The sequence below is a fragment of the Dromaius novaehollandiae genome, chromosome 6 (genome assembly GCF_036370855.1).
Source record: "Dromaius novaehollandiae isolate bDroNov1 chromosome 6, bDroNov1.hap1, whole genome shotgun sequence".
NCBI lineage: Eukaryota > Metazoa > Chordata > Aves > Casuariiformes > Dromaiidae > Dromaius > Dromaius novaehollandiae.
Genome location: NC_088103.1, coordinates 27,938,854 through 27,955,358, shown reverse-complemented (window position 1 = coordinate 27,955,358; position 16,505 = coordinate 27,938,854).

Sequence of the window (16,505 nt, the reverse complement as noted above, 5' to 3'; positions counted from 1 at the left end):
TAGCAGGCACCCCCGTGCACTTGCTGGTTTTGGTGAACTGCTAACGTGAGCTCTCGGGAGGCACCAGTGGGCTCCCAGAGGTGGGGAGAGATGTTTCTGATATGGAAAGGAAGCACAGTAAGAGGTGCGCGGTGAGCTGTGGCTGGCTGGATGTGATTCGAGAGCTTAACAAAAAGAATTTTAGTCTTAAACAACAGTTGCATTTGGAATAAGAAATGCGTCTAAACTGGTCATTTCCACGCTGTGGCTCTGTCAAGCCTAGCAAGACACTACAGGGAATACTCGTTACACAAAGCCTCGGGAGCTCACCTCCCTTCTGCTAATGCGCTCCTTTCCTGACGCGGCCTGGCAGCGAGGCACGTTTCCAGGCTGGGGGACAGGACCTCCACCACGCCGCATACCTGCGGGCGCAGGCTACATGGCTGCACTCCTGCTTGCATGGGCTGCTCAGCCTGGAGCGATGTCACCCAGGGTATTGGGTGTCCAGGCTACAGGCAAGGGAGACAACACATCTACTAAGAGGGACTGGATTTGTCTGGGTAATTTACAAGCTCTGAGGCAAGTTTTATTGTGCTTCGGGACAAAAAAGAGTTGCTTTTTGCTAGCTAATACCATACTGCTGTAAACACCTGTCCTACAGCCCTGCAGGAAGAGTGCATGGGCTCTAAACCTGCCACGCTGGCAGGATACAGCCCTGGTACTGCTTGCAGCTCATCGAAGGCTTTTCTCCACCTTTTTCAAAGGAGCAAAGAGATAGTGCCCTTTCTTTCCCTGTCTCCATCTCTTCCCCTTCCATGCTCACAGAATCGCTGAAGGGGTAACAAGTGCTCTTGTTCTTTTCCACTTGGGAGCAAATAAATTGGTTATCTACAACTGCCCAGCAGGAGCACTTTGAACAAATATATTTCAAGATGTGGGCTGTCTGCTTTGGCGTGTTACCATTTACTGTTATACTCCAGCACAATTGAATGACAAACTGTCAGAAAGGAAATCAGTAAGAAAAACAGCATGAGAGCGTTTCCCAAACCAGTTCACAGATATGAGCCTTGAAGAAACTTCTGCTGTAAGGAAATGTTCTGGCAACAACCCCCCCCCCTCCACCCCAGACTGAAGTCTTTCCCCTGAGAGATCACAAAAGCTAAGAAAACGGATCATGAATCCCATCAGCTGAGATACGGACCCCTTCTCTATTCAGTCAGCTGGGAAGATGGAAAGACCCTATGGCATTTAAATACAGACGGATGGAGGAAGGATGTTTTACCTTTACAATCCCACACAGTCGGAGAGAGCCTCGGGACCACCAGGCAAAGTTCGACCCTCGGTACCCAATCTCTTCCCTGGGTAATTCTCCCAACTCCAAGAGTACCTGGGGGGTTAGACAGTGATCACACAACTCCTTGCCTGCACACACCTAATCATTCTAATTTTCAAGTAAGTCTCTGGTATAACAGTATGGAAGCAGGCAGATGTTTAGCACACAGCTGGCTGGATAACATTATAAGGGAAGATGTGCTGTGAGAACACTCCTCTTCAAGGCGGGGTGAGTTGGGGATAGTGCACAGGGAAGGATTGTCTGTGTCAGTTTGCCAAAGCAGAAGCCCTGAATAAGGCACTTCCAGCTCCTCACTGCCTGGGTCATACAGCTCGCGCTCTGCAATCCAGTCACTCATTGCTCTCTTGAACTTATACCCTGCAGGCAGCGACAACACAAGCAATCAGACCTCAGCCCTTAATCTTAATGCACACACTCCAAAGTCCTATTTTCAAAAATGATGCAAGCACTTAAAGTAAGCCTCAATGAAAATGAACCTTTGAAAGTGGCACTAAATCTTTTTGGCATTTTCAACATTGTACCTTGACCTCTGTTTGTGTAATAGGCCAGGTAGATCCTTTCATGCAGCTGCTGACAGCCTGTGCTGAGCACAGCTCCTTGGGCTCCTAGAAGAGGTTTATTTCTGAGCTAGACAAAACCATAACTGACCTGGTCTAGTGTTGGAGATAGCCTGGCTCCGAGCAGAAGGTTGGGCAAGAGACTTGTGGTGGTTCCTCACTACCGATTTTCCTATGATTTCTATGGCTTAGGAAGAAAGCACTGGCAATGACTCCATCTCAGTCCTTCAGCACAGGAGAGCAGTCTTCTCTAGCATCCTTCAGCATGAAGGTCCACAGACTATCTACAACCTACTTTATTTCAGTCTCCACAAATCATGACTAGTCCAGGAGCTAAAATGCACCAGAAGGTGACAAAAAGACTGTGCTCTCCAAGTCTTCCCTGTCAGGGATTTCAGAAGGAACTGGGGGATGCACCTAAGTCCACTGTGGGAGGACAAGACTTTAAGATGTGTAGTCTCAAGACCTATGCTGGAAAGGGCAGGGCATAGCCTTCTCATGGAGAAAAAAAAAAGGAGAGAGAGGTTTTATCATTAATGACAAACAGCTTAGACATTTCTGTTGTATTACCAAGGAGTTCAAGAGATATTATACATGTGCTCAGAGGAATAAGCAAATCTTTGTAAATGCTGATACACTGTAAATAAATAAATGAAGTATTAATCATCACTGTCATCAAACTCTGAGAGAATCTATCTTTGTATTATTTGGATGAGGCTCTGATTAGTTCAACCCTGCCATTTTTAGAAATTACTACAGTTTTATAGCAGGTCTGAAACTCTATGCCAGTGAGACTGTGATTTTAATGCATATTAATGGGACAAAGGGGGGAGGGGAAAGGAAGTTGGTGCGATTCCCTTATAGAGCAGAATGCTAAATAAGAGGATTCCAGCTGTGCAACAGGAAAGTTACAATGGTTTGTTTGGATCATTAATATTGCAATGAAAACTAATTAAACCTAGAACTACAAGGAGGAGCTCATTAGAGATTTGAACAGACGCAGCACAGCACTCAGCAGCCTCCACTTTTAGCAGTTTCTTTTATCACACCAAGTGGGATAGCAAGAGTTCGTTGAACAGAGGTAGGGATAGTCTGAAGAGTCACTGGGACGTGGATGCCCAGTCCCAAGAATACAGCAGCAAGCAGGTACCCGACTGCTGCAGGCCTCCTTTGGAAAACCCTGCACGAGTTTTGTAGCTCTCTAGACTGAGCTGAGCCCTTTCACTGGGTCTCCGCTCAGGTGAAAACCAGTGTGCTCTCTGCTTTCACCTTCAACTCCAGTCTTGCCTCCTGCAGTGTTACATCTTTGTCCCCTTGTCTGACCTGACACTCAAAACTTGTGACTTTGTCTAAAACTTCCTTAGCCAAAGAGCCCCAAAGGCTGCATCACAAGAAACATCTACTACATCGCATCGACTACTAGCATATCCCTGCTCCTGCTGTGCACCCCTTTGCCAGGGGACTTCACAGTCTGTATTTTCAGTGTTACCCTCAGCTTCATGTTTTCTTTCTTATACCACATCATGCTGCTTTTTGCTATAGGCACAGAGGGTGTTCCCATCTCTGCTCTGTGAACACCAGCATCCTCCTACAGCTATTTAATTCCTCTCACCTCCAATACTGCCTTTCCCTCCCCCCTTGGCCTCCCAACACCCCAGGCCACCCCAAACCCTTCTCACTGCTCCCCACGGAAGCCCAGCGGCACAGGACTATACCAGCTTATTCCTTAGACACTTGCCTTGGGAGTGAACAGTGATTAGATTGGGCCTCCCTAAATCTGCCTTGCACTGTCAAAGGATTACTGCAGCCCCAGCAAGACTGTTGCTTATCCTGGCTAACTATTGGTAACAGTGGTTGTGTTTCAGCCCAATAAAGGCTACGAGGGTGAAAGGATGGCCTCTTAATGCCATTCAGAATGGACTTTGCGGTGAGGTTCCTCACAAATGAAAGATATAATTGTAGTAGTGTTGCCTAAATACTGGGTTGGGCTTTTGCTGGTGCCCTGGAAAAATTTTTAAATACTGAAGTCATAGAGGAAAAAATAAGACACTAAACCAGTGACACAGTAAACTGTACACATGTAACTTAGACTATAATTTTCCTTGGAGAGTTAGGTAACCAAATGCCAATGAAACATGATACAATATGAACCCTCACCTCCCTTAATCTCACTGTCTGACCATTCGAACAAGGGGATAACTGAAAACCCTGCCATTTTCAAGTCAGAACTCTCTCGCCACTATAGGAGGTGCTGACTCAGGGTTTTTATTAATTTTCTCCATCTTTGGGTTTCAGTGGAGTAAATTTTGAACAAAATCTTCTGCTAGAAGTACAGTACAGAAGACAGTACATCCAAAGGGGCTGGCAAGAAAAAAGCTCAGAGAAGGAGAAAATGGGCAATTAATAGTGAAGAGCCCAAGAGATTAAAATGGACCCAAGTAAGTCTGCAAGAGACCAGTTCCAGACCAGCCTGCATTTCCAGGTAGGTGTTCAGCAAGGTATGGACTTCCCTAGATAATCAAGCAGTAGAAAAATACAGAAAAAAATGCTGTAGAAGGGAAAAAAAATCACTGGAGATGCAAAATTTGCTTTCAAATAGGACATCTAGGCATCAGTCTAATCCAGCTCTACCAGTGAAGACCCGCAGAAATGCCTCTGCAGCAGCATTTCACTGTGCGAGGCACACACAGGCTGTCGGACACGGAAGGATATTCCACACCTTGCAGAGTCAAATCCATTACACATTCCCAGTCTGTGCTGGCAGCCATGGGGAAAAGAGACTTCCATGGAGGCACTGAAGAGATGACAGATGTCGCCTGTACGTTTAGCACTGTGTAATGAAACAAGTTGAAATGCTTTGCAGAAAGGCTGCCAGGCAGAGCCCAGAGCTGTATGCTTGGGCGGAAAATAGCCCCAGGGCTGGAGGACTGGCGCCTCCGTGAAGACCTTTACCCCCGGCATCCCAGGAGTGGATGGTGGCATTTTATGATACTCATCACCAAAGGAGGATAATTCTGATTTTCTGTGGCCATTGCTTACATAAGCAGAGGTGATCTCTTCCTCAGCCCTGCAGTCTCTTTGCTTTGCCCAAGCCATTGAGAGGCTTGCTGTCCATAGGCAGGCTCAGGTTACAGCAAGCCCACAGACGGACTAAGAGCCCACATGAGGCAAGAGTATATTTCAGATTGCCCTTGGACACAGGAGCCCCAAACTAAATTTAGATGTCTGGATTTACACTGTACCAGGTTTATACGAACCCTGCAAAATTCACTCCAAGAGACCCAAGATAATGTTATCTCTACTGTTTCCACTTCATCCTTGGGTGAGAAATAGGTTAGTTTGGGATGGTGGCTTCTCTCCCTCTTAATAGATTGGGATCCTGAGGACCTACATTCCACTTTCCATTTTCCCCCCTCTCTGCTGCTCTTCGTCAACCAAAATCCTCAACAGCATAGTTTTGGGATGACAAATATCTGCCCAAGCATGAGTGACTGCAGTAGCCTCACATTCCCTTTTCTGCAGTAGCTTGCATAGTACGAATTCACATAGTTCAAAGTCAGCCCTTGAATGTTTCACATACTGGTTCTGCTCCTTCCTCCCCAGACATCAACACGTTTAAACGACCCCATGTTGCCTTGGAACTGGTGTGTCTGAGGTAGGCTTGACTGAAAGGAACAGTGACAAACAAGGGGAAGGAAACAAGAAATGTGTTATGGCCATGCGCTTGTTTCCTGCAGAGCAATGAAGAACAGAGTACACATTATCTTCACATAAAGGGTCAACTTGTGTCATATGAGACATTTATTGCGCATCACATATGGGCATTTAAGGACAATTTCTTCAAATTAATTTATTTCACAAGGTGCTCTGTATAAGGGGAAGAGGGGGAGTTGGGGACCCTCTGCAGGCTAGATATGGATGGGCAAGGCAGGGAAATGGTATCCACCCGAATTTGTGGGGATTCAAGGATTTCACAGGGAAAAAAAAAAGGCAAATTCTCAGACCCCTCACAAAATTAATTTATGTTGCCACGCAGGCAGAAGTTAGTAATGTAGTCAAAGCTGAATACCTTGGCTGTCATTTGGTCATGCATAGTGATGATTTTACTAGCAAACTGACTATGCACTGAGATGCTGCTTCTGCTAATTGCCCATCATTAACACTGCCTCCTTTGGAAAGACCTCAGGTCCAATCATTCAGAAACAAACAGCACTGGTCAGACTTTGAAATGTAGTTTCTAAACCCTAATACAGGTGCTTAAAATTCATGCTGAAGAAACTAAAATATATGTTTACCTACATAAACCAACATGAGCGCTGAATGAAAGCAGAGAGGTCAGTAGAAGCATGTTTGTGTCTCTCACGTTGGTCACCCAAATTTGGATTTTGGTGCCCTCCTTTCTCATCTGTCCACGAACATTCCCCCGCTCACCCTGCCCGGCACGGCTGGGCGAGGCAGGCATGGCACCATCCGGCAAAGAGGCGCAGATTTGTGAGGAGCCTCTGCCAGGGGCTGAAAGCCTTCAGCATTCCCCAGCACCGTGGCCATGAGCAAAATGTCTGTCTCCGCAGGCAGAGTATTTGGGGAACCTGCATGGAAATGAATGATAAATGATTGTTTTATTTTAACTTGGTGTTTATGAAGATTGCCTAATGACTTCTAGTTCTTTTCAGTGTTTGTTAAATATGAAAGGAGAAAAATCACATAATTCTAATCCCAAAGCAGGGCAATTGGCTTGTTTATGCCTATTAAATGCCATTAAAGATGCAATATCTGCTTCGTCTCAAGAGAAGCCCCAGCTTATTTATGCCTAGTGTTAGGGCAAATATTAGTTAGCATCAAAACAGGATGCAGTTAAGTCTAATGTGATGTCACCAGCATGGCTCAAATTATAAACAAAATAAGTGGCAATTACTTTGAGGCAGAACTGCATTGTTTGTTCAAGTGGCTCTGCTATATGTGCATTCAAAAATTCCCCTTTAACAGGATTTTAAGAGGAAAGTGCAAAGTATTCGTACTTTTCAGGAACAATATAAGCGTGCTGGTTGGTTTGTAGGAACTAGTTTCTCTGCTATCTGATAAGAAGGGCTGCCCTTGACCAGCAGTTTGACATCAAATAATTTCCTTATTCTTTGATACATAACCAAAGCTGGTCAAGATTTTATTATTTTATCATAAAAAAGGGGGAAAAATTCCCAGCTGAACATTTCTACTCAGAAACTTCCCATGCTTCCTTGTGGAAGTTCCATCAGATGTTTCATGTCCCCCTCTCTAAACCACTAGTTAGAAAAACATATCCCAGGATGCATCAAAATTTTGTTGTGCCAGTGCAATGCATCATACTATCCTCTCGTTACAGTGTATCATGAGAATGCAATTCAGCTGGTGAACCAGTCAAGAGATGATAACAGGGACATGAACTACCTGAATTACAACTACTATGAGGCACTGCATCTACATTCCCAAAGAGGAACAGCTGGTGTTTTTCAGGCATTCATTTCTGATAAAACCTCAGCCTTTCCATGTTTTGGACATGTTTTGTAGAAAGGTTTATTATATTGAAAACCCTGTTTTTTGTCAAAGAGCAGTAGAGACAGAAAAGTTTCATTCAGACCAATATCCACATTGCCTGGTGGGTCACTTGGAAGAAGCGAACTGTAGATCTTTGGACATAAAGAGATTGACTTCTGTCCAGACCAAAAGCAACAGTAGACTCAAATATCCATGCATTGCCTAGCCACTAAAGCTACAAAGTGAGTTTGGAAGAGCATCATATACCTATAGTGCTACCTACATGTAGCAGCAGGTACTAGCTATGAGCAGTGTGCTGTGATCTCATTTCCTGAAAGAACATATTACTGAATGCATTTGTCACTTTTATATTTAGTTATGGCCCTGAATTTCCTAGTCCATCACTGGTTATAGGTTGCCAAGTGGTCATGTCAGCCATGATGACTTACACTTATTCTTACCTTAGTGAAGGTCTGGGTTGAAGGTGAGGTAGTCAGACAAACAACAGGCAGCTTTCTTCCTAGTAAGCTAGGGAGGTATATGGGCAGCTTTGCTCTCTTACAGGTACATCAGGATTAAGGGGAACTGCTGTAAGCACAATTCTTATGAGAGAAATCAATAATCTCTCATTGAAAGGCATATTCACTTACAGAACCCTCTGCCTTCAGAGCCAGATACCAGATAAATCTTCTGATGCCATGCCTTTGCCACCATTATGCTTGAAATAGTAATTAACCATTTAATCACCACACCATAAACAGTTGCTTCCCCCACGTTCAACGACCAGCCCAGCAGACGACCTTTCTGCCGCCCACAGAGGCCGGTGAATGCAGATTCCCTCGGACCAAGGTGGGGAGAAGCCAAAGAGGAAATCCCCACGTCCTGCCCTGCCCTCCAAACAACGAGGCCGTTCATCCCAGTGCCTCCCTAGGCAGCAGCTGCTGCAGGGGAAAAAATGGTGTCTCCGGCTGTATCTTGATTAGCAAAAGTGGTTAAACTAAGGCTGGGTTTATCACCACAGAACCTGCACTCAGATTTTGTCCTGATTTAAAAATGCTGTAACAAAGGCAGCTTTCTGTCACTACCATTACACAAGTCACTTCATTATGAAAACAGCTCTATCAGTGTAAAAGTGCTTGATACCCATAAAGCCTCTTTCTTCTGCTTCAAAGGTATAAGATATATGTTTATAAGCACATTTATCCTGTATCAATAGGACAACTGCAGATTTTCCAGGGTAAGAGGGGGATATGAGGGCTACAGCCAGCCCAGGAGCTTCTGTTTCTTGCCTCCCCACACTGTCACTGGCAACGCTTATGTGCCTGTCTTCTCTCCGACTCTTTGATCTGCCAGTCATCAACACTAAAAGGCCTGCCACATGATCAAACACAGCACTCACTGCATACGACGCGACTTCGACCATGAGCTGTGCACACCCTCTCCTGCATCCCACTTCTCCTGCCGTCTCCAAAACTGCACCCTGTCCTACGCAGGACTCAAAGGACCTACTTCGTTTTCACACCAGCATCATTTAAATAGGACAACGCTTCTGTGCAGGCAAGAGCAAAGCATCAAATTGCTTCTGCTATGGCAATCAATAGCAAGAGCAAATCAGTCAACTCTGCCCCCTTCTGCTCCCATTCACCTCCCCGGATTCCTCTCTTCAATGCCCAATTCATATATTAAAAGTAATCATTATTTTAGGCAGGCAATTTATTTTTCTTATCCTCTTATTGTTCACTCTTAAGAAAAAGAATGCCCTAAAGGATCCTCTAAAAACTGTAACTATCCCCAAAACATTAAGAAATTTCACAATTAAAAGTCAACCGCATCAAGAAAAGGCAAAGCTTTTTTCCACAGTTCATAGAAACTCCGTCTACATTGGGTGACCTATCTTACTCACTTCATATCCTACTTTAAATAAGGTAAGTGCTAATGGACTAAAATACAAGTGGTTTAGACAAACAGTAACAGAACAACTCTGTTTTGGTACTGTCCCACAGCACCATTACTTTCATATTACTTGACTTTCTCATTTCTTTCCTGGGCACTCTTAGCTTTACCATTAACACAGCTATTTGTGTTTATATTGTTGCAATTGTTAGCTAAAGATCGTGCTCCATATCTTGAGTTACACAGAATACAGGTGGACAGGAGACACAAGAATACCAGATGGGAACTGGTCATACTTTATGTCCTCCCGCTCTGAATTTTCCTAAGCAGTGCATTTTGCCCCACCACCACACATGCCACCTGCAAAGAGTGAACACCCAGCCATTTTTGGAGGCTGCTTAGGAAGTTACCATCGTATACTTCAAAGGTATTTTAAGACACAGCTGGGTGTATCAGAATGTGCAACAATGACAAAGCCAGGCTGCCTGGGATGTTTTGTTCGTGTCATATGAAAATCTGCATAGGAAAAATTCCAGTAATGCTGCCTCAGTAAAGGAACTTATCAACACAGAGCCCTCCAGAGATGGAAAGACACTTGATAATCAGGGAGCAGACAACACTGCTCAGTGAGTACTGCAGCCTCTGTTTAGGGTCACCCAACCCTAAACTCACTGCTCAGAGCAAACAGCTGAGCTCTCCCCCAATGACAACTTTCATTCAGAGGGACTGTGCAGCTCTGGGTGAGTGTTGCTCCTTCCTGCATCCTCCCAGCTCCTGTAGCTCCATTTCCAAATGCTACAGCATCTCTACTGTGAGTTGCAGTGCTTCAAAGAATATATAGCACACAGAGCAACCTCCTCCACCAGACAGCTCTGAGCAATGAGACAAATGCAGTATAGAGAGGTTTTCCTACAGGATGCTGGATGTATGGAAACCCATGTGGTCCCTGAAGAGGGTCCCTTCTCCCCTGAGTACTGACTCTTAACTCTAGCCTGGAGCTGCCTTGTACGGGGAGGAGCTGTCAGCCAAAGCTCACCAGTGAAAACATACAGACATCCCCCACTTCCATGACCAAACCTAGTTTTCTGATGGAGCTGGACCATGTGAAAGGCGCAACGACGCAGAAGGGCCGCTCCAGTCCTGCTCCCTGCTGTGGGCACAGCCGCAGAGGGTGCTACCTGTGCTCGCTGGTCCTCGTCTGCCAAAGCACCTGCCTATGCAAGGTGAAGCAGGGGTCAGATGATAAATAAGGCACAGGCTCCGTACGGAATGATGGGGATAAAGGAGTATGTTGAAGAACTGCCTCCTTTCTCTGCTCCATTTGTCACACGTATCAGAGGAGGTGAGGATTTGCTGCGGAAGACAGGCAGGAATGGGACAGGGAAGAGGGGATACAGAGGACTGTACACCATGAGACCACCTTACTAAGGTCTGTGCTGTCATGGATATACACACGAGGTTGAACTAAGATATCTTATATCTGAAATTTCACATGATAGCACAAAATACCATTTACAGAAAGCTTATCTTTGCAATACAGAGTTCTTCTAATTTTATTTTTGTTAGAGTTTCCCAGGTTATTTTTGGTTTTGGTTTTTAGTAAAGGCAAAAAAATCTAGATCTCATTCTTTGCCCTTGTAACAGCATTTATTTTGGTATCAACAGCACTGGACTATTCAATTTTCCATACTGTAATTGATATTTTCTACTCAACACAAGAAATCTCTCCAGACAGTAGAGAAGGACAGATAGTGAGGAAAAATCTAGTAAGTTATCAATATGGGAGTAGACATATTCTTCAGAATAACCAAGCCAAAATTACTGCATGATATTTCCAAGAGGCAGTGCGGATGACTGGCAGGGACAGAGGTTCTTTATAGCTTATTTCCCTACAGTGACGAGGCTCAGATGATTGTGGTGTTTCTGTGTATGCATCCATTTCTCAGTCCTTCCCAAAGTACCTGAACTCACTGAACAATTTCAAGTAAATTTGAGAGAGGGATAAGATTTTTTCCAGTTGGTATAGTTTTGTATTAGCCCTCATTACTTTTCCATTTATTTGTGACTGATTTTTTATAAGAAATTTCCCATCCCCTGGCCCTCTGAAAGGTATTAAATATAAGAATAATAATTCTTTCAGCAGGAAAAGCAAGTCAAATCAGATGGTCCCAGGCTGCTGCTAAAACATGACCTGATTCTACTGAAAACGAAACAAGATCAAGCTATAAAAACAGATCAGAAAAGAACAGGCAAGACACTGCAGCCTCAGTCCCATTGACTATTATTCTCAACCTTGCTGTTGGAAAAATGTAAGTCTAATTCCTCATCTTATCTGTTCCTCCAACTTGGTAAATTTGTGCTCTGTATGTTCCCACACTAATCCTTCCCAGTGACTCATGGACCCTACATCTAAGGCAGGATCCTGACCCCTTTCCTTTCTCCTTAGCTAACCAAAATACTTCCCAGTCATCTCAAGCATGAACGCATCCTCCTACTTCTAGGCTTTCGCAGCTAACCAACAAGCCAGCTGGTGGCTTTATGAGAAGCCTGGAAGATGCAATACTCTTAATCTTTTAAGCTAAATAAACTACTTGATACTAGACAATTTGTCTCCAGCTTTTATAAACTTTTTATACAAGAGGCTACAGATAGGACTACTGCTGTCTAGAGATAGGTAAGAGTACAAGTTTCTGTAAAACCATTCCTTTGAGCTGCGGGCTACAAATACTTAGGAGGCTATAATACTTTTGAGACTATATTTAAGGGTCAGCAAAGGAAATCCTAAGAACATGCCTATAGGTTTAAGTGTACTATCCACAGGTTGATACCTTCCCTAGAAAATTATTTAGTTCTTCAGAACTAAATCCTCCGCTCTAAAGCAGAAGCTGGACAGTGGGAGATGGGAAAAGTCACTGCCATCAGTGGTGTTCGCTGTATGCCAGCTGGCATCCCAGCCCTGCAGGAAATGACAACGAGACACCAGGGCGGTGAGGCAAGAAAAATGCCAGGGCCCCTTGCTGCAATGGCTGTTCACCACAAGGTCCAGATGGGAGAGAGGTTTTCAACTGCTTGTAACACAGCTGACCCCAAACAGATCTTTTTCTTCACACAGGAACAAAGGGAAGGAGGAAAAAAAAAAAAAAAAAAAAAAAGCAGCAAGCTACTTCCCTGAGCACCAGATCCTCTCACTGAAAGCCCTGCTACATTATGGGTAGATGCCAACGCTCTTTAGCAAATCTTTCTCATCCAGGTGAGAGGCATCATAGCATGGGAAAGCACAAGGGAGAAGAGGCACCATGAGCACTCCCGTCGTCTGCAGCTCAGGACTGCGTGCAGAACTGCATCTGCAGGCAACAACACCAGCAGGTCCCCAGCATCTCAAAGCATGCCTATGGCACAGCAGCAGGAGTCTGAAACACAGCCTGCAGTGAATTTTCACTTTCAACCAGAAACATTAGCCATGTGGTTTCCCAGAAAAAAGCTCCATTTTTCATATCAAATTTGCATACCTACCTGTGCCTCATACCAGCACATAATGTGCTAGTTGCTATGTGATAACCTCAAAGACATACAGCTTCCTAAACGATGGGCAGACACCTTCCTTCACCATGGAATAAATTGCTTTCTGTTATTATTCCTTTTTTCCTGATGCAACATAACACAGAATCAGTCTGGTTTAGAAATGCAAAAAAGCTCTCTCTTCACTGGGGAACAAGGAATAACGGCACACTGATGTAAACCAGCTGAATGAATAACCCAGATCCACCTGGTATGGAAGAAATTAAGCAAGAGATGTACCAAATCTCAGTAAGTTATAACTTCTGTGAAGGACCCCCACAAAATTTGATAAACCTTGTGAGACCACAGAAAGATCTGGGGCGGGATCTCTGCCAATAGAAAAGACTGCTCAGCTGAGACATGCACTGCTTTGGCATTTTCTTTCCTGATGTTGCATGAAAGGGACTTTAATATCTGTGTCCCAAGGCTTTTTTCTTCGTCTCCTTGCACCTCTCTGGTTTGGTGATAGCAGTGACCTATTGTGTCCCTCAAGTAAAATCAAGAAAATGTTTTTTTTTTTTTTTAAAGGAACAAACATCTCTGTAACATAGCATGTTCCTTCATATTGAAAAGAAAACAGAGATGGAGAAAAAAAATGAGTAAGACTAAGATGTTGAATGGTTTCCCATAGTATTCTCAATGTGAAGGGAAGAAAGCACTAAATAGCTGGGGTGGGCGTGTTTCCCTTTGTCAACACACCCGACATCTGTGGTTCTGTTGCCCTGCTAAAACATAGACTCTCTCCCAGTTGTCCCAGCAGCTCAGAGCCCTGACAGAGGAGGAGACTGAGAAAATAGCAAAGGAAGAGCAGCTGCTGTGAGTTTTCAAACATAGTTGCAATTTGTTCCGGATGCCCATAGCAAAAGAACCTTGATTTTTGGCAGTAACCAGCCTGAACATGTTTTCTTCAATTTGTTCTGTGATGTGACGTGACAGGTTAATGGAAGGCAGCACATCCACACACACCAAATCACCCTGAGATTGCCTAAGATGCATTAACACCCATCAAACTGAGTGCACAAGTATTTCATCTTTTTCTTCCCACAGTGACTCCAAGCCTCACTTGGCCACACTCTGACGGCAGGTTTCCAGCCCGAGGCCCAGATCGGTGAGATGCTGAGCGCTCGCTGACAGCTCCTAATGGACGCAGGAAATGGCCCTTTGCATCGGATCAATGAACCATCTCACCTCATTTTCTGCCTGCAGTGGCCAACGCAAGCCTCTCCAGAGGATGCTGTCAATGGTTACCTGGGGCAGTCAATCACAGGATACTCTGACCAGCCTGGAAGTTTCTTTTTGACTTTTCACTTTGGGACTGACACACATCCCATTGCATGGGACTTTCCTCTGGTGTTCTCTTCGATTGGGTTGGACTTCCATTATTTAAAGAGCATTTTTTTGGCTGGTTTGTCTTACTGAAATTTTGCATTTCACAGCACTTGCTACCTCTCCCCTTTCAGTCTAGACATATTCTCTCTTTTATTCATGTTGTCTATGGCTCTGCTATGGTTCCTTATATTGCCTCCATGCTGAAAGAGAAAATTTGAATTTCCTCTCTTCTAACTCCTCAGTTTACTACTATCCCATGGCCTAAGTCCATGCTAGTAATTTTGCTCTTTAAAGGACCCAGTCTCACAAAATCAAGGAGATATCCTCCAAAGCTTTACCTGTATAGCAGTGCCTGTTTTCTCACTGGGATTAGTTGCTTGAATGAAGGCTATGTTCCTAAAGGCACAATACCTTTTAGAGTTAAGCAGTATAAATCAGGCCATCTCCACAGACATGAACCATGTTACACCAATTAAAACAAAAGGGGAAGAAGCATTTGTACATCCAGTCTTTCAAATCTTTTAAGAAGATCCCACTTCTGAACCCTCTCCAACTACCCCAGAACCTCACACAAATATAAGCTGCTGCACCAGCCTTTACTTTGTCCCAATCTGTGCAGATTGATTCAATTTTTTGCATCTACGGACAAATTCCACAGAGAAACAAAGTTTGCCAGAAGGACAGATTTCTTCTGAACCTCAGATGGACAGGAAGAAGTGGTGCTTTAGTGTGCCTCTAATTACAGCCACCATGACAGTTCATATGTGCAGCGATAAAAACAACCATAAACCTACCTAATCATTACAGTAAGGCAAACAACTCCTCTCTGTATCATCATACACAGGTACTGGAGTTGCTAATAAACCAGGAAGAGCACTGAGGCACCGGAGGAGCATCTTCCCTATCTCCACAGTTTCTTAAACAACTTTAGAGGCATATTTTTATTAAGTATATGCAAGGCAGATGATCTTAAACCTCAAAAAGAGTCTGTATAATAATTGTGTGTTCTTCTAATGCTCTCCAAAGACCTATTCAGAGTCCATTCTGAAAGACAATAATATATCAAGAACTTCTGCAAACTTCCTCCTAATGAACATATGCCAATTTGAGACCAAGAATTCTGGTCTCAGAGGACAAAATAACCACTGCTCTTAGTCTCTGGGTGTTTTGCTACTTTATTTCAGAGTGATTCAAAATCTAATTAAATTTCTAAACTCTAATGAAATTACAGAAGAAAAATCATTTAGGATTATATTATATACAATTACTCACAGCTGAAAATTACAGTTAGCCCCTTTCACCAGGATATGGTCTCCAGAGAAATCCTTGTTATTCATATAACATATAAATCTGACACTACTCCCACTATTTACAGGTCGAAGGTAAAAGCAGAATTAATTAAACATATATATCCTGCCCAGTGGCCAGACGGTGGGGAGTGGGTAATGGAGGGAAGGCTGATAATGATGACTGTGCTTGAAACTACATTTCCCAGTTTGGTCAAGAACCAGAATAAAACCTACTACAAAGTAGGAGTTTATGAAGCCTGGCTTATTCTCACCAGTGCTCTTCCTCATTGATGGTATGCTGTGAATGAAGATAGTGAAGCATCCATAGTCAACAGTGCACAGTCAGCCAGTTGAGCCTCCTCAAGCATTTGGGGAAGAAATAGTAACATAATAAACCAAGCAGCTTTAGAGAGTTCAGCCAAATACTCAGATATTTAAATGCTTAGTTGCTTCTCTGAAGCACAAGAACCCCCTGAGACCACAGAGCTGGGACAGGAAAAACAAGAGTTGACATTTATGTTATTGCTTCCAACAGAGGTTCTCAGGAACCTTGGAGCATGGGTTCATTTGCCTATGAACCACATATGATATGAAAGCACTAGAGTTTCTTACAGGAAGCCTAATATCTTTTCCCCCAGCTGGTCCAGAGCTTTGGGGTTTTTTTTGGTATTTTCAGTTCTGACATTGGAACAGTGAAAGAGCAGCAACAAATTATACATATTATATATATATATTTATATATATATAATGGGTCAAAGCATTAACAAATACTTGGTCACATCTATCATACTCCATCAGTTCTAGCTGTGCTCCATATAGCAAAATGACCCTGGAATTAAGGTCATCTTGGAGGGTTGATGGGTCTTTATTTGTATTTTAGTGCTCCAAGAGCCTTACTTGCAGGATAACACCCTATTTTGCTTATTCAAAAAAAAAAAAAAAAAAAAAAAAGACATAAAAATGTTTTCACTCACAGCTTGTCAGAGCAAAAAATTTGTTTTTTGCTGTGGTCCAGACAATAAGCCTGCCTATTAT